Source organism: Natator depressus, chromosome 14, assembly GCF_965152275.1.
Source record: "Natator depressus isolate rNatDep1 chromosome 14, rNatDep2.hap1, whole genome shotgun sequence".
NCBI lineage: Eukaryota > Metazoa > Chordata > Testudines > Cheloniidae > Natator > Natator depressus.
Genome location: NC_134247.1, coordinates 21784698 through 21803619, shown reverse-complemented (window position 1 = coordinate 21803619; position 18922 = coordinate 21784698). Strand labels below are relative to the sequence as shown.

Here is an 18922-nt window from a genome sequence, read left to right as displayed (position 1 = left end):
GCAAGGAGACAGAGATGGAGACTGAATGAGGAGCTCAGGGAGGGAGACTAGGATGGGGAGTCAGTGGGGGATGAGTGAGACAGATTGGACAAGGAGCTGGAAGGGGTGAACTGAGACTGGCTGGGGAAGGAGACTGGGACTGAGAGTAGGGGGGTCTGATTTGCAGAAGTGCTGAGGGTCATGCATAGGAATAAAAATTTGGCCGCTTTTGGAGGGGCACTTGTGCCCCCTATGGCCAGAGGAGCTGTCTCTTCCCCCCCCTCCTCCATGGCCCCGGGGCTGGTGGAGCTGTCATCTCCTGCCCTGGCCCGGGGCCAGGCTGATGGGGGGGGGGCATGTCCCTGCTTGCCCACACTTGCGCACGCCCCTGCTGAGCACTCACAGCTACAACTGATATCAGTGGGAGCTATGCTTTGAATGTATAAAGTGCTGTATAACGCTAAGTACTCTGAAAAAATCCTATACTAATTGTCTCCAGCTAGACACCCAAAATTAGCGGATAGTTTTGACTTTAATCTTTCTGTGCCTCAGTTCTCCATCTGTAAAATGGGAACAATACCATCCCCACAGCTCACAGGAGGTTGTAAGAAAAAATCAGTTAATATTTGTGAAGCACTTGGATACTGTAGTGATGAGTCATAGGCTGGGTCTGCACTTGAAATGGTACAGTGGCACAGCTATAGTGCTGCAGTGTAGACACGACTGTGAAAGGGGTGGTTCTCCAGTTGCTGTGAAGAGCCACCTCCTTGAGAGGTGGTAGCTAGGTCAATGGAAGAGCACTGAATGAGGCAAGGGTCCTGTGGAAGAAATATTATGTGATCGTGTAATTAAAGACCATCATGCATACACATAAGGGGTCAGAATTAAAGTTGCACAGGCAATCTTCATTCTGGCATTTCCTAGTTTTTGAGTGCTTGACTTTGCAACATTAATAATGGGGTGGGTTCCCCCCTTGTATAATGTATATTTAAGGTCTGATCCAATACCCACTACAGTCAGGGGAATGACTCTGATGAGCATTTGTTAAGGCTTTGTGCCTGGTGGTATACAAAGTAACTGCCACAATTCCCCATGAATGGTAGTAATGTGACATCCCTATAGTAACACAAATTGTTTACTGGCACTTGTACAACTTCCTTCAATCTGCTCTCGGCTTGCAGGCCTCTGAGAGAGGAAAATAGCTGGAAATGTTTTTGGTTGCGTAGCCGTCTGTGATCAAGGTTTTGCACCCCTCCTGCTTAGTGAGAGACAGAAATGGATGTTTTTTTAAAGGAAATCTTGGAGCCTTCTCAACGGGATGCGTTCAATCACCTGACACAGATGGAAACGGCCACTGCTTGCACCTTTAAGAACTCAATGAAAGGTAAGATGACTGCACTGTGGGTGATGTAGCTTGTACCTCCCCGGGTTTAATTCTGCTGCCATTGAAGTCAATGGCAAAGCTCCCTTTGAGATCTGTTGGAACAGGAGTGGCCATGCAAGCTCAAAGGTTAAATTCATCTACAGCTGAGCAAATATTGAAAAAAACCAAACTTAAATAAAGTCACTTTGACTGTGCTCACTCCCCTTGTGTGCTTGCTTTATGCTGGGGGGAGGGGGATTAAGTCCTGGGGTGGACTAGCCCTTAAGCTCAACTGCTCAAATATTCACCAAAACCAAATTGCAAAATATGGAGCCAACCAGGGACAGTGAGAATTGTTCACTGTGAATTTTTCCCTTGACTATGCAGTTTGAAAGTTGTGCTCTTGTTGGTTAGTTCATTCGATCAATCAGGAAATTAAATCAATGCCATGTGTCTTACGGAACTCAGCAGGAAGTTTGAATATGCACTAAAAGCTATTTGCAAATTATCTGCAGACCTATCATAATTCACTGACGAACTTTGTGATTCATTTCCAATATACTGGAGAATATTGGAATTTGTTCATGGACAATTAAACAGAAAGAGGTGATATTGATCAGATAAGTGGCTTGTCACAAATCATTTGCCCACCTGTAAATTCTGCCCTCTGAAGTCCCCACTGAGTGACTGTACCTGAGTGGAGAAAATTGGTCCCAGGAATTTAAGTATTAGCTTATTCTACAGGGTCTTGCCAGTTAGGATCACAAGGTGTGTAACTTTCAGCAGATAGCATGAAGAGGATTCTCAGTGTGAATGAGTATGGCTCAAATGAGAACCTAGCCCAAAGTTGTCTAACATTGATTAGTCCTCTCTCTAAGCAGGTTTAGTATTAACACAGTCGTGGTTAAACTTATTTTCACAAGGCAGGCTTATTGTTTCCCTAGCTGAGTGCACTGTTTTGTAGTTCATCCAGTCCAGGGAGTCAAATATCAACACGTTATCTGTTTATGGCATGCTGTATGAATAGGTGCAATTGTTCTTTACTGGGATTCTGCTCTCTTGGCTCTCAGTGAAATTGGAAGTAGGAGTGATGCCAGAATCTCAAAACAGAGCATTGAGCTGGCAAGTCACCCACTATTTGACTGCCATGTGCTAGGATTGATTTCATGGAAGGACAGATGCAGCCTGGCTTCCATTCCCACCGAAGGCCTTGTACGGCCATTATGTGGTTACATACATACGTACGTACATGCCAAGTCGCCCTGCGCTACAGAAACAGCAGCAGCATCTCTGCACGGTCTGCTGGGCACAGGATTTTGAAGTCAGCTGTTGGTAGCAGCTTTTAGAGGAATGGCTGCGGGGTGGAGTGGGGAGAGGGGAAATCTGTTGTATTTGGGCATTAATGTCATGAAGCTATCCGTCCTAAAGAGAGGTGATATTTCACAGAGAGTACTGGTATTCTAGAGGTGTAAGAGCACAACATAGCAAAATATGGGTGTGTGACTTATTGTTTTAATTTAAACGTGTGCAAATACAGCCATACAATCTGTGATGTTTGGACATCTCTACTCCAGACCTGTCTTCTGTCCAAACTACAGTCTCAGCCTGTCTCTCTGGCATCTCCTTGTGGATGTCTAGCTGTCAGCTGGAGCTCAGAACGGCTAAGATTGCACTCCCTCTCCCCACTCCAAGCCGGCCTACTACTTCCTACTGTGGATAACATCGCCATTCCACTTGTCACTCAGGCTCGTAACCTGGGTGTCATCTTCAACTCGGACTTCTCTTTAGGTCCTCACAGCCAGACTGTCTGAGTCTTGGAGATTCTTCAGCAGAACATCTAAGATCTGGCCTTTCCTGTCCATCCACACAGCCAACACTCTCTCCTCCTGGCTCTCAGCTCGCTTTTTCATTACTGCAGCATTGTTCTCTGCGGCCTTGACAAAGGTAGTCATGCCCTGTTCATATCCATTTAGAAGGCTGCTCCAACAGTCATTTCCCTTGCCCATTGCTTGGACCATGTCATCCCTCTCTTAGCATCCCTCAATGGGTTCCCCTTTCTCTATTGCATCAGACCTATCATCTCTCATTGGTTACTGAAAGGTCGACTCCTGCCTCTGATCACCTGGTCATGATGCCAGCCTTCACTGCCCCCTTGTTCGATGTTAAATCAAGCACCTTTCTGCTTTCTCCCATGCTGCCTCACACACTTGGGAGGTGGCTGAGCATCGCCTCTCTGTGCCTCAGTTTCCCATCTCTCAAATGGGCATAATAGTATTTCTCCACCTGTGTGTTGTGAAGACAAATTAATCAAAGATTCTGAGGCTCTCAAACACTACAGCAATGGAGGCCGTATCAGGCCCTTAGATATCCAGAATGGAGCGTGGGTGGTAGTACTGCCAGTGACTGATAGAGGGTCAGAACTTCAGCCCTGGAAGCTCATAGCAGCTCTAAAGCCAACGTAATGGTCCCTTGAGAATTTCTCCCGTGGCGGGGCATCCTCTGGGTGCTGCAGAGGTGCTGTGTAAAATAGCCATTTGTGAGAGGCTGAGAAAGAGACCAAATGGTCTGGGGGCTGAGTAATGGTCTACAGACCCATCAGTCTCGGTCACTAGTGTGAACGCACTTACTTGGTGGGGACTAAAAGCAGTTACTGTTCAGTATGAAATGAGTCTATGAAACAAATTCAGCCCTCGCTTAAGTCACCATCAGTAGGAGTTACACTCGCTGGCTAATGTTACTGCACGCTCCAGAGCAGGCTGGCAGCTGGGGGGATTGAACCTGGGACTTGTAGATCTAAATGCACGAAGCTCTACAGCCACTGGTGAAAGAGCCTGCTGTGTTAACCCAGGCTGCAGCAAGCTCAGCTGTTCTCTGTGACCCGAGCGCCACCCAGAGTGGGTGTGGATTACACCAGGGATGAACTTGACCTTCATGGTGGGTGGGTATATGCAACATAGAGCCCACTTCCATGACTGGCACTAATTAATACCCTTAGTCTCAGCACAGAGGGCAAGGGCTGGTGGTGACTGGCCAGCCCTGGTGCCGATGGAGACTGGGCAGTAAGATGAGGGTTGCTAATATCTGTGCTGTGGACAGATGGAGAATGGCATCCTGCAGAGCCGTCAGCGTGACACCTTTCTCCTGTGCTAGGGCTGCGATTTTTCAAAGGCTGTCTGGCACCCAGCTCCCATTGGTCTTCAATGAGATTTGGCCACATTTTCACCAACAGCTTCAAAAAACAGTGAGCTCAGTCCAGTTTGTGTTGGTGGAATTAGAATGAAAGGAAAACTCCAAGGAGGGCAGCTGAGACGAGGGGAACAAAGAGCAAAGGGACGAAGAGCGAGAAAGCGTGTAGTACTTTCTCCAAGAGATGCTCGTTAGAAATTGGATAGATAGGTCGGGAGCCCCTTGTGGGCCCTAGGAAGGGACAATTGAAACAGAAGGAGGAACTCTCACTCAGGAGACCAATAACAGCACAAGACGTGATCCTGAGCCACTGGGCTAACAGGGGTTGCTGCGCAAGGCGATTAGCTTCAGTACCAATCATTAATTGGTTAATCATTAACCCTTACTCATTAATTTCCATACATGATTTAAAGCACCCCACCTGCGGCTGCTTTCTTTTAGCGAGTGCACATTGCAACAGTGCCTGGATGTCGTGTGTGTGTGTGTGTGTGTGTGTGTGTGTGTGTGTGTGTATGCACGCATGCACGCACGCACCATGCAGCAATTAACCCCAGCTTCAGCGACGCAAGCACATATCCTAGAGGTATATCTAGGAGTCACACCCAGAAAGAAGGTCACAGCCATTGTACTGTCCATAGGCACTTTGGTCTAAATCCTCTCCCCAAAGCCCAACTCACTTGGCTGCATGCTCGCGGACTGCAGGGGGGAGGAATCTTTCCTCCCAGGAAGCCATGCCCAGTAACCCATCGGTGAGTGTGTGACAGGTCCCCCTCTGTCCCAGATCTGCAGGGGATATGAGTCTAGCTGGGAGTCTCGGCTCTTTAGCTGTAGCAGCTCATACTTGTAGCCTTGGAGGTTCCCGGTTCAATCCCAGTGTGTGGGTCAAGCTGGAAGCCACCACACCACTCTGCAGCAAATACTTCAGCTGAGGATCTGGACTAGTCACTGCAGCCTTAGCAGCCCCTCTCCGTGGCATGGGGAAGGAAGGGGGGATCCACATAATAGCCTGTTCCCCATGCCTGCCCCCAGAGAACTGCTGTGCATGGCCACCCCAGGAGCCCCCCTGGAGCTGGGCCCTGTGGCACACAGGAAGCATGCCTCCCTGGCAGTTCCTGCAATCTAGCCGTGCACAGACACAGCAGATCTGCAGGGTTTGCTCCCCCTCCCCTGCTGCAGAAGGGAGCAGGAGTTGGGCTATTGCATTTAAGCTCCCGTGGGGAGCGAGTGTGACTCTTTACAATTGTGGGACCAGCTGGCTGAGGAAGGCAGAACCCAGCCCCCTTCCCTCGTGAAAGACAGGCTGTCTCCAAAATGCAAACAACAGGCAGCAGAGCAGTCACACTCTGGACATCTTGAGGTGGGTGGGGCGAGTTTCCTTTCGACCACTTATTTTTCTTAGCTCACGTGGTACTGTACGCGTCCATCAGCCTGCAGATGTTTCTGTTGCCACCCACGTGGTAGGGGTTATAATAACACTGTCTGAACCCTCAGGCTCAGCGACCGTGGGCTGCGGAACACCACCTTAGAGAAAAGGATGCTCTTATAAAGCCAGCAAAGCCATTAGCATTCACTTAGCAGGGCCAAACTTTACGGCTTCATTTGACAGGCAAAAACAGTGGCTGGTCTGCTTGCCATGCGGCCTGCAGTTTCTCCCTCAAGGCAAGGTGTGCATAGTTGCCAGGACACAACAGAGAGTCCATCTCCAAAGACTTGCTGGCAACCGCTGGCCATCAGAGTGCTGGAGGAGGCAAATAACGTGTACTGTATGGAGACAGATATATGCATATGTTGTTATAAGCTTGGAGTCCTGCCCAGGGGGACACAGAAAACAGATGGTGCTAGAATTGTGACCTTGCGGCTAAGGTATAGGCCTTTACTGCCAGCCCCCTGACATCAGTTTCCTTCTTACATGGGAGGGCCTAAGCAGTCTGGCTCTTGGCCTGTTACAGAGGCCACAAGGCTGTAGCTAGTAAACTGAGGCATGTTTACCACAGCTCCAGTCGGTTCAGCTAAAGGTTTATGCCTCATCTAGCAGAACTGTTGGGCCAGGTTCTCTGCTGCATGCAGAGCCAGGTGCTATCAAGGAACTTGTTAATACTCCCTCATTCTTTGCCCCAATAGCCTGGGGGCTGCTCTGTTATACCAGCTGGGGACCATACACCAGGCTGGAGTGCAGTGTGCTCTTCTGGTCACCTCCCATACATTCCCCCCGACACACCATAGACTCATCGACTTTAAGGTCAGACAGGACCACCATGATCATCTAGTCTAACCTCCTGCATATTGCAGGCCACAGAACCTCACTCATCCATTCCTGTAATAGACCCCTAACTTCTGGCTGAGTTACCGAAGTCCTCAAATCCTGATTTAAAGAATCCACCATTTACACTAGTTTAAACTTGCAAGTGACCCATGCCGCAGAGGAAGGCGAAAAACCCCAGGGCAGCTCTGCCAATCCTACTCAGGGGAAAATTTCTTTCGGACCCCAAATATGGCGATCATGTGGGTGAGACCCACCAGCCAGACACCTGGGAAAGAATTCTCTGTAGTAACTCAGAGCCCTTCCCCTCTAGTGTCCCATCACCAGTCATTGGAGATATTTGCTGCTAGCAGTCGCAGATGGGCCACATGCCGTTATAGGCAATCTCATCATACCTCCCCTCCATAAACTTATCAAGCTCAGTCTTGAAGCCAGTTAGGTTTTTGGCCCCCACTGCTCCCCTTGGGAGGCTGTTCCAGGACTTCACTCGTCTGATGGTTAGAAGCCATCATCTAATTTCAAGCCTAAACTTGTTGATGGCCAGTTTATATCCATTTGTTCTTGTGTCCACGCTAGCGCTTAACTTAAATAACCCCCCTCCCACCCTGGTAATTATCCCTCTCATGTATTTATAGAAAGCAATCCTATGACCCCTCAGTCTTTGTTTTGTTAGGCTAAACAAGCCAAGCTCTTTGAGTCTCCTCTCATAAGGCAGGTTTTCCATTCCTCGGACGATCCTAGTAGCCCTTCTTTGCACCTGTCCCACCTGCGTTAGGGGCTGCAATGAGGAAACATGTTCAGTGAAGGACCCTCAGTTCTTGAACTTGCTTCCACAGCTGCTCGAGCAGTCTGAGGTGCATGAGTGTGAACCAGCTGGGGTGTAGATTCTAGTGTACATCAGCATGTTGCCCACTAACTGTCCGTGTAGACTTTGCAGGTGTGCAGTAAAAGTTCCCTAGCGTGTGCTGACATAGTCCCGTTTCACAGTACTATATCATTGTGCACTAGGGATCATATACTGCGCCAGCAAGGTCCGCACGGACAATTAGATCACGGCACACTATTGTACATTAGAACTCACAGCCCAGGTGGTGTGCACTAACCATGGGGTAGCCAAGCTCTGAGTTTGTTGGTGTATCTAATCAGACCTTTTCAAAAGGAAAGATGGCTGTTTGGGAGGAGGCTGTTGGTTCCTTTAGTTGAGTGTCCATTTTGTCTTGTATTAATTAATGATGTCTTTGGTATCTCAGACTACAGCTGGTTGGGACTTGTATTTCCCCCTGAACCCCACCCCCCACCCCAAATCCTGACAAAAATGAAACCTTTTAGTTTTCTTCTAAATGTTTCCATCTCAATTTTTGGAGGTTTATTTGAAAAACTGAAAAGTTTCTAGTTTTTTGGCAACAGAAATTTTTTTAGGGGTTGGTGTTCGAAAGAAAACCCCCAAATTTTAGATTTTAGCCATTAAAACAAGTGGTGTAAATTTCCATTTTGTTGACAAGCCACTTTTCATCAGCCTCCCCGCAAAAACTCAAATGCAACCCCTCCCCAATTTCAACATACAATTTCCAACCATCTACAATAGCATAAAGATTTATATAAATGGCGTCCGTCCATTGTGAGTTCAGCAGCATCTTTTCTGGTCTTTGAACTCACATTTTATTTGTTCCAGGAAGTGGTGCAGATGCCAGAGAGGTGACAATGCCTGGATGATTGTCACTCACATGATCACTGCTGGCTTCTTGAGTATCTATCTTCAGTGGGTGGAATACATGAATTCAATTAGAAATGACTGACATTTTCTTTGGGACTCTAGCACCTGCCAACATACAATGTGCTTGTTAAGTGTCTGAAGCACACGCTATGCAAAAATGCAAGGTACTGGAACCTCCTGCTGGAATAGATATTTCATCAAGTTTTCTTGTTGGGATTGGGTCAAGATTTCTCTAGGCTGGATTAAATGGGGAAAGTTTCTACTGTACTCACCTAAGCCATGCTTCCCGTCTACACAGTTATTTATACCCATGCTAGCTGGGAGTGCAGTGTCTGAACTCTACATGCTTCCATAGATGTACCCTAAGTGGGTGCTGGAAAGTGATAATATTGAGGAGCTTGTAGACAGAATTTCTCTATCAACAGAATAAATAAAGCTTGAGGCAACAGCAGTGCAAGGTTCTCCACATACTACTGTCCATCTGCCTCAACCTTGACCTGGAGAAAGAAGCTCAAGGAGAAAAGTACAGTCTTCATGACTGTTCAGTCATTGGTCTCACTGCTGAGACTACCTAGATGGGAGGGTGGGTTTGACAAGATGGACATCCGTCTGTTGGAAAATAGACCAGGACCTTGATTCGTTATTCCACACAGGCCATCAAATGGACAGTAGCAAACAGAGCTGGCTGAAAAAAGGTCTTTTATTTCCCCAGCAAAACATGTTGAATGAAACATTTTTATTTGAGATTCTTCAGGGAATCTTTTGAAACTAAATAAAACTAAAAATGTTGTTTCATTTTGATTCGAATTGAAATGTTTGTTTCTTGTTGTTTTTCGAGTACCAAACTGAAATGAAAAATGCAGTTAGAAACCAAACCAAAGATTTTGTTTAGAAATTTCCTATAGAAAATATTAGTCAAAAATGTCCCTTTCTTGCAAATATATATATAAAATATATATTTTTTGGATAAAATTGCATTTTTCGGCAGAACATTTTTTGGGAGACAAAAGATTTGGATCAGCTTTAGTAGGAACTTTTAGTCATGACTTAACTGGATGGGATTCAGGCAAAGGTTTTATGTCCCATTACCAGAACCTGCGCTGCACCCTTCAAAAGCCTTTCCTGGGGAAGTGCTGCATGTCTTCTGAGGAAGAGTTGGAGAGGGGAGGCTTGGTAGATTGGAGAGTTGCCTCGTAATTGGTGAGAGCCACTGATTCACATGTCCATAGCGATGTGAGCATGCATGTTTCAGCTTCATCAGACCACACACGTCATCCTTTGCAGCACATCTTCAGAAAGCTGTAGAGTAGCCCTTTGGAGACAAGGCATGGAAGAGCAGGGAAACACAAAATCAAGGGTAGGACTGGCCACATTTCAGAAAAGTTCTGTGGAGGGGAGTTGTGTCAGTATATACAATGTCATATGTTATTACGTTCTATCCTGCACAGTCAGGCAATGGGAATGGAAGACCTAGTGGGGCACATATACCCATGAAAAGTCTTGGGGGGGGTGTAATTGTCCCCCTTGCCCTATATCAAATAATGCCCCTGGAATAGGATGCAGCCAAACTTTATTTTTTTTAAATGGTCTTCCTGGTGCATTACAAAGGCAGAACATCTGACAACATCATTAAGCAATGATTCCATTTCAAGACTGTGCAGGAAACACTTTGACCTGGCTTTTCATGGTCAGTCTCTCACGCCAGGTAGCTCAACTCGCCAAAGACACTCAAGGTGCAGAAGGATCTGGCTTCATGCATAACTTCTCTTGGGAATGTTGCTAAGTAGATATGGGTGGGGCAGTATGTCCTCAGATAGCTCTCCAGAACTCAGAAATTGTCATGTCTTCTCAATCTCACTGGTCTTCCCAGTCTTCTTTCCAGCCAGGCCCATCATGGTCATGACCTATTAAGCCCCACGGAACTGGTGTTTCATCACCAATATCCTGTCCTTATGACAGTTGTAAAGCAAATGGCTCACGCAGCCCAGAATACGTTTACTAGATCAATGTAAAGCAACGTCCTGACTGCTGATCCTTTTTTTGTGTGCATGTGGCATGGCAGGCAGGTTTATTAAGAGGAACAACACTGCCCGCAAATAACAGAAATTAACCTTTCCCCACTGTCTCTTGGGTTTCTTTCTGTTCAATATAAAAAAAATCTCATGAGCCCTTTCCCAAAATTAGCTTCAATAAGCGTAGAATATGTATGATGAATGTCTCTGATTAATGTGTTTTATTACAAGTGCATTTGAAGACATGAATAATGTATGTGTACTGGAGTTGTACAAAAGTTTTGTAACAAAACCAGGCCTGGAACTTGAAGCAGGTTCACTGATGAGTTTCATAGGCTTTTGGTGATCCTGGCCTGAAGTTTGAGTTAACCTTAGGCTTATTTTAGCACATTTTAGTCGTCCTGCCTGGAAACCGTTTACATTCAGTGGCTTGCAAAGAGATATGGACTGAGAAGCTGCTAGTTGTATGTGAGTTAGGTTTAGTCCAGTGTCTGGATTTGATGATGCTGAAACCTTAGGAGCTAGTCTCATGAGATTTTGGCCCCAAGGAGCAGAAACTTCACCAAACCAGCTGGTCTCACAAGATCTCATCATCTTGGGCAAAAATCACGTGAGAACCCTTATTTCCAGGTTCTCGGGGGCACATCTACCCTGGAATCAGAAAACAGGACACTCTGGGTTTTATAAACTGACCAGTTTCATCTGAGTTTCATTTTCGACCCATCTTCAGTTTTGCCTGATTCCACCTTGAAACGAAACCAAAACTGGTGCTTTGGGCTGAGTTTTTAGGTTCATTTGAACCCCAGGCTCAAAGTCAAACACAAAGGGGCCAGATCCTCAGCTGCAGTCCATAGAGCTGTGCTGCTTTACCCCAGCTGGCAGTCTAGAGGGGCAGACTCCACTCTCCTTCATGGAACTCCTTTGCCTCTCACTGGTGCAAGCCATTGAAGTGAGAGGAGAATCTGGCCCAGAGGAGGCACAGAACATACACATGCATTTGTGCAAACACAGATGCCCGTATATTATTAATCGTTAGGGTCTCATTGTCCTGCCTTTGCTCATGCTGAGTAGTAGCTTACTACGAGTGGCCCCTATGGACTGTATGCACTAAGGGACTAGTAAGGATGGCACAACTGGGCCCTAATGAAGTGCCATTCAGGAGGTGTAGTAGACTTTGCTCTCCATAAGATACGATGTAGTTCCTTCCCCTTTGTTTTCATATTAACAAAGCATTCTTGGTTATGTCATACTACGTGTGCATTCTAACGTACATTACAATAGTCCCTTGTTTTTGCTGAGTTCTTACCAGCCCATGCAAATGAAAATAAGAGCTGCTAGTAGTCACTGAACTCTGTAAACATACTAGCTAGTGTCCCACAAGCTAAAAGAAACCCAGACTCAGAGTCAGGACAGACTGCAGTCAGTGGCCAGAGGCATGCACGCCAGGTTTGTATAATTTTTGGTGGTGCCCAGAATGGGTCATAGAGCCGTCCCATCCATAGGATGGATCGGGGCAATGGCTCTGGGCCCCGCGCTTTGGCGGGCCCTGTGCTTCAGGGGGACATGGGGTCCAGGGTGGCCTGGGGGATTAGCGGGGAGCCTGGCGCCGGCAGCCTGGCGCCGGCCCCAGTCTGCCCCTGCTCCACCCTCTCCCCACCCCCATTCCACTCCTTCCCGCCCTGCCTCTTTCCAGCTTCCGTTCCCTCCCCTGAGCGACACCGGGAGCCGGCGGAGTAGGCTGGGGCCGGGTCACTCGCTGATGCCAGCACCAGGCCCCCCGCTAGCCTCCCAGGCCACCCTGGACCCTGTGTCCTCCTGAAGCACGGGGCCCCCCAAAGCACAGTAAGCCCGAACATTGGTGGAGCCGGGCCCACGTTTCTAAGTATTGGTGGAGCACAGGCCCCACAGGCCCATATAACTTGCCACCTATGGCCAGAGGGGGACACAGACAAATTTCGGTGAGCTAGCTTTTCCCCATAAACATGTAAATAAGGTTAAGTTATCCTGGAACACATGAGGACCCCATTTCCTTCACATTGGTTCTGGCACCATTCTCGTACGGCTTGGATCCCTCTTAGCAAAAGTTGCTGAGTTCAGTGTAGTGCTGGCTCTGCATTCCTGGATGATGAGTGAGGGGTTCCAGTGTTTACTTTGAACACTGTTCCCTGTGTCTGAATCCACCGGGTGTTAAATTCTTCCAGATTTCTGGCTCTGTGCTGCAACTCAGACGTGGAAAGGAAACCGTTCTGCTGCAGAATAGGGAGGTCTCTGTATGAGCTACTCAGCCTACTGCTCCCTGATGTTTCTTTGAGTAAAACTCAATCGAGAAGGGATTCATTTAATTCTGTTATGCTCATAGGCTCCATTTACCATTAGATTTGTAAGGGGTATCGGAAGTGCACAGCTGAAAACAGGATGGAAAAATCTCAGTAGAGAAAGCACTATTGCAGAATTCATTGATGGAGAAAGCTCAGAGGTGCTCACAATGATTGTTCTTGGGTAGCGAAAGGCAGTATTTGGGAGGTGGTTTCTAATGTCTTGCGTTTTACAGTCAGCCACATCTGTCTTTTCCAAAGGAGAAGAAAATACACTGCACCAACCCCTCAATGTGGCCCCTAGACTTTTGGAGTCTGAACTCCAGAGGCAAATATTGTGTCCATCTTTCATAGGTTTGGGTCCTTGTGCGGGAATCAACAAAGAGTCTGGTCAAGATTTCCAGAAAAGTGATCAATGATTTTGGAAGCCCAACTTCAGACACCTTAAAGGGACCTGATTTTCAGGAAGTGTTGAGCCCACGCTCTCACTCAAGCTGAGCAACCCAGAATCACCCGTCGCTTTTGGAAATGTCAGCCAGTATTTTCATTTGTCAGCACCTCTTTTCTGAAGCACTCTGTTGTGCTGTGTATAAAGATGCTGTTGGAAAATGTATTGTATTGTGATGGACTTCTTTTAATTCCAAACACCCTATCATCCAGCAACAGGGGAGAAAGTGTAGGCTACTGGTTAGAGCAAGGCCCTTGCAGAAAAAGCTCCTGCATTCTGATTCTGGCTCTGCTTCAACTTGCTGGGTGATTTTGGGCAAATCATAGAACATGCTGGGCCTCAGTTTCCCCATTTGTAAAATGGGAATAATTATAATAACACCTCTGTACCAAACGGAGGATGACATGAGGCTGAATTAAATATATGTAAAAGACTCAGAAGATCTCTAAGGAAAGGCCCTGGGAAGTTCAAAGTGGAACTTTGTTGGTCCAGCCAGGAAAATGGCAAATAGTGCAAAAAATAAAAATCAATAGTTCAAATTTGTAAACAAATTCAGTTCACCTCTCTGTGTGCCTCTTTTGTGTTCGTTTCCCACAAATGTTCTGGCAAATAAATTTCCCATCAGAAATGTTTGGTGGACCAGCAAATTTTTAAGTGACTATCTTAGAATATTTGCAAAAAGCAAATTTAGCTTTTGGAATGGCGAATATTCACTCTGGAAGCTTCCATCTGAGAGTCACGTTTATTCAGTCATGCAACAGAAACATAGCAAGTGATCTATATGTCCAATCAAAACCGCTCAAATATGACCTATGTGTCTGACCGGAATGACTCAGAATATTGAATACTCACAACAAATTGCTACAGGACAATATATGGACCTAGAATCATCTGAGGAAATGAGTATGTATCAACAGGGCAAATGCACCTTAGCCCATCATTGATCTGATTGCAGATGGTTTGTAAGAGACAACATTTGTCTGATAACTTATTATGAGTTGTTGCTGAGCTCTAGCTATAGCCCTTCCAGGGGTGTGTGTGTGTGTGTATTGTGACAGGGTCAGGCCAGATGGCTACAAAAGAGTGGTTGAAGGTAGATACATTAGTTCCAGGTTAAGCAGGTCCCTTTTCCCTGGGTAAAATAACAAGGACTATTCCAGAACACTCAGGAACTTTCTAGAACTAATTAAGGGAGGCTGGCTAATTAAGACACCTGTAGCCAATTGGGAAGCTGCTAGAATTAATTAAGGCTAATCAGGACACCTGGTTTAAAAAGGCTCTCACTCCAGTTAGTGAGGTGTGTGTGAGGAGCTGAGAGTGAGAGGGTGTGCTGCTGGAGGACTACAAATGCTATCTGCCATCAGGTGAGGATACAGAAGGTGTTGGGAGGAGGCCATGGGGAAGTAGCCCAGGGAGTTGTAGCTGTTGCACAGGTGTTACACAAAACACTGTAGACAGCTGTGATCCACAGGGCCCTGGGCTGGAACCTGGAGTAGAGGGTGGGCCTGGGTTCCCCCCATCCCCCCAACTCCCTATTGGATACAGGAGGAGTTGACTTGGACTGTGGGTCCCACCAGAGGGGAAGGTCCCTGGCCTGTCCCCGACCCACTAGGTGGACCAGCAAAGACTGTGGGGATTGTTCTCCTTCCCTTTCCCCATGCTGGCCAGTGATGAGGTTATCTGAGTGAATAGCAGATTTGAGCCATGAAAGTGGCCAAACTGAGGGCTACTGTGAATCTCTGAGGCGAGCAAAATCCACCAATAAGCGCAGGACCCACCAAGGTAGAGGAGGAACTTTGTCACAGTATGTGTGTGTACACATGCATGTGCTTTGCTTTTTCCTGTCTCCTCCTTTCTCTGCTGCGATCTGTGTCCTCAACACCCACTTTTGATGCCTTAAATCCTTCATTGGATCACAAGGTATAAGCAAATCTTTTTTTGTTCAATCCACATGTTCAAAAAGTTTCGGAGAGTTGCTGCCACCTATAGACTAGAAAAAATACAGTAACAGAAGCATGCAAGCAGCTGCCTAGTAACTAGACAAGGGCTGCTGATATAAAGCTGGGCTTTTCCTGCAGCATTATGAAAGGTGGGCAGGGGCCAGTAGACAGGACGATGGGTACAAATGTGACTCTCAATAGCTTCCCTGGGAAGCTGGGTTCTTTCATTAGCCATCTTCCTCTCTGTCTTCCTTTCCCAATAAAATTGATTTCTCATAAGTGGGCAGCAAGGCAGAGATTGGCAAAGAGCCAAAGAAGCTCCACCTTTCTGGAGGCTGCTGATCTTTTTCTTTTCTTTTTCTTTTCTCCTTCTAGAGTTACTCCTTTCTGAGGGTCCACTGACATTAATGAATGGAGTCTCACTACCTGATTGTGCGCTAGGGAAGTAACATTAGCCCCATTTTACTGGTAGGGAGCACTGAGGCCCAGAGAGTTGCCCACAGTCCTGCAGCAAATATGTGGCAGAGCTGTGGCTGCCTCTCAGCTAGGGGGGCTGGAATGAGGGGTGCTGGGGGTGTGGCAGCAGCCCCTGGCTTGAAGTGGTTTCCGTCATATACAGGGTTTACAATTTTGTTCAGTAGCTCTCAGCACCCCCACTATACAAATTTTTCGAATGTCACTGCTCTCAGCTCCTTGTCTTAACCACAAAGCCAGCCTCCCTCCCTTCTCATCTGATACTCTGCAGAGTCACAAGGATGTGCCCATCTTCCCCACTTTAATCCCCCAGGCCTGTAGATCCTTGTGCCCTAGCCACTGCCTTTCTCTGCAAGAAGTCGACGTCACATCTTTCAAAACCCATCAGCGCAGCTCTGTGGAGCAGCTGGCAGGGGACACTGATGGGCGGTATGAGACAATCCCTTTATCTCAGAGACCCAGGGCCTGATCCAAACCCATTGTGTTCAAGAGAAGTCTTTGGATTGACTTCAGTGAACCAGCGACAACTCATAACTTATCAGACAAATGTTGCCTCTTACAAACCATCTGCAATTAAATCAATGCAGCCTTGAGAGATGGGATTTGGAAATGAACCCACATCTCTCACATAACATACCCATAAAGAAGTTTGCCAGACTGGGTCAGACCAGGGTTCTGTCTAATTCAGTACCCTGTGTCTAACAGTTGCTTCAGAGGAAGGTGCAAGAAACCCCCACTTCATGGATAACTAAGGAGAAACCTGTGAATACAGGAAGTTTCTTTCTATCTCCTGGCAGTCAGTAATTGGCTCATGACCCCAATTACTCCTTATCAAATGTTTTCTTGTCAACATAGCTGTGGACGTTCTTGTTATTTTTATAAATGTCTTATCCTTTCTTGAACTTTACTAATTTCTTGTCCTCTGTGATATATTGTGGCAAGGAGTTCCACAAGCTAAGTTTGCATTGTGTAAAAAAATTAGTTTATTTTAACAGTTTCTTATCCCAAACCAGGCCATGGGCCCTTTATATCTGTAGTGGTTCAGTGGCATCTCTGCCATCAGCATCCTACAGTCCTTAAAATGTTTTAAATGTTTAAACTTTTAGTGCGCACACACAAAAATCTAGAAAATGCACTATCAGTGAAAAAGTCCCTCCTAACCCCAGTTAGGAAGTTTGGTGACTCCCAAGAACAAAGCTGATTAACTCGCCCTTCACTTATTAAATTCCACATAACCATCCAGATGGGAGGACAGTGGGATAGCCTAAATCTGGTATTTTGGGCCCTGATTCAGCAAAACATTTAAGCATGTGCTTAATGTTAAACATGCTTCAGTGATCTGAGGGGTATGTGCTTAAAGTTCAGTTTGTGGTTAAATGCTGTGCAGAATAGGGATGGAATTACCCACATGCTTGAAGTTAAGCATCTGCTGAAAATCCTGATCCATTGAAGTTGATGGAAGTTTCGCCACGATCAAGCCCTAAGTGCTTTGCTGAATTTGTCTGTCATGATCAAAGCTTTGAAATAGCCATTGGCTTGATGCACAAAGCTGGGTCCTGGATTCAAATTTACCCAACGTTCTGGGTTGTTGGTTTGGACCAGTCTGTAAGTAGGAATACAGCGCTTCATAGCTTCTGGTATCTAAGGGAATATTGGATCCATTTCACAACACGTGGTTTCTGTATTAATTTATGGTAAATCCATCAATGCTTTAGTTGCTTTTGGTGCTCAGTTACCAAATCTTATCAGTCAACTGAGGTCAAGAAGAGCACTGGGTATATGAGAAAAAGCACTGTTGAGTCTTCGGTGTCATCTCCTGGAATAAAAAGAAAAACTTCCTTAGCCCTATCTTCACACAAACAGGCACAGAGTTGGAGAGAACTAGCTGCTTGGGGCAAAATTATTGTCTGACCAAGGATAATCTGGGACAGCAATTATTAAGGGGACCAAGCAGTAGTTAGTTTTTGTGGTCTGACCTTTCCCCCCCGTCAATCCAAGCTGTTCATGCCCAGACGCATCAAAACCAAACTCCCAAGCCTGGTATACAAAGGAAGGATTTAGCTATGGACCAGCTGTTAAAACATAATAGCGCAGAGTCCTTTTTTGGTGCACCCCTCTCCTGTTGTTGGGGCCTGTGCTTCCTGCACACCACTTCAAAATGCACTGCTGCTTCCCTGTGCTCTATTTAGGCCAGGCTTCTTCTCTATCTTAGGAGTTTAAAACAACATTTATCCTCCTTGTACAGACTGGCTCCTTGACTGGAGTGGCATGGCATGGAGATGCATGGAAAGAAAAAGGAGGGGCCTGCAGAGGCATAGATGGGAAAATGGAAACAAACACAAGAACTCAAAAGCCCCTCGAGTCAATAAATGTGACAATCCGTCTGGATAAACTGAACGGAATCCTTCAGCCTAAGGGAGGTGTCTCAGCACTGAAATGTGTGACACGTAGACAGCACAGATCCCTTCCCAGGCTATATTTGGGGTCATGCGCACGTATGGTTTCCCTTTATGCCCTTGCTGTTGTTTTCTATTCTTGTTTGTTGCTTAAGAGTGACGGAGCTGAGAGAACTTTGTCGGGTTGTACCATGTTTCCCAGAGGCAGGATCAGGGGAATGTTCTTTTCCCCTTGGGAAGATTAATAGTGCGAAGCTGACATTTCTGTTCTCAAGGCTAATTCGTTTGGTTACTGAATGTTCCCGCTTCACATGTTTAGCATGGCAGGCCTGTGTCATGGCCTCCTAGTATCTTCCTCCTAAAAACAGACTCACACGCAACCCTACAGCTCACATTTCATACTACAGTCCAGATACACTGTTTTACGCAGTAGCTTGTGCACACAGATTTTACAAAGTGCGCCTCTAGGGATCACGAGGAATATGTCAGTGACGTATGGTGGACTTTCCCTAGGTGGACGTTGACGGTGATCAGAAGGACAGCTAAGGAATGATATAACCGATAACCAATGGGTCATTTCAATGAGCTGGCAGAAACCTCCATTGCTAACTCTGGGCCAACTGCTGATCCCCTTATGTATATTGGGTGAAATCCTGGATCCAGTGAAGTCAATGGAAAAACTCCCACTGGCTTCAGTGGCACCAGGATTTCACCTACTGAATAGCAACTTAGTCCGTAAAAAGACCTGTTGACTTCAAGTTCTCAGAGAGAGAGGTACTGCCCAGTGTGAGTAAGGGTAATAGAATCTGGGGCCCTCTGAAATTACCTTGATGGC

At 46.4% G+C, this 18922-nt stretch overlaps 1 protein-coding gene across 1 annotated transcript in view; it reads left to right on the top strand.

Moving 5' to 3' along the window:
• The first annotated feature begins 1244 nt into the window (after positions 1 to 1244).
• Positions 1245 to 18922, top strand: part of TEKT3 (tektin 3) — a 159076-nt gene continuing 141398 nt past the window's right edge. Inside the window, exon 1 of the mRNA XM_074971055.1 lies at positions 1245 to 1363. The gene's annotated coding sequence lies outside the window, so the exon portion shown is untranslated. The remainder of the gene's footprint in view (positions 1364 to 18922) is intronic.